This window comes from Penaeus monodon, chromosome 21 (assembly GCF_015228065.2).
Source record: "Penaeus monodon isolate SGIC_2016 chromosome 21, NSTDA_Pmon_1, whole genome shotgun sequence".
NCBI lineage: Eukaryota > Metazoa > Arthropoda > Malacostraca > Decapoda > Penaeidae > Penaeus > Penaeus monodon.
Window position 1 is genome coordinate 36,719,278 of NC_051406.1, and position 255 is coordinate 36,719,532.

General features: G+C 23.1%; 1 long non-coding RNA gene across 1 annotated transcript in view; it reads right to left on the reverse strand.

Annotated features, from left to right (window-relative positions):
- LOC119586737 overlaps window positions 1-255 on the reverse strand; it is a 5,430-nt gene that overhangs the window by 3,890 nt on the left and 1,285 nt on the right. The window lies entirely within an intron of this gene.

Genomic DNA, 255 nt, shown 5'->3' on the forward strand with positions numbered 1-255 from the left:
AAAAAAGCAATGACAAAGACGAGAAAAAATACACAATAAAGCTGATTAGAGCAACTATTTCTTTATAGATAATAAAAAAATACATTTTCATGCATGAAAATTATATATGGAAAATTAACTATAATAAGTAACAATGAAAAATATATAAATCATATAAAAGACTTATTTCAACATTTATATTTGTAACATTAAGGATAATTTTATGCATTACAAGGAGAATCATTCACAAACAGCAGAAACTGTAGGAAGCATTAG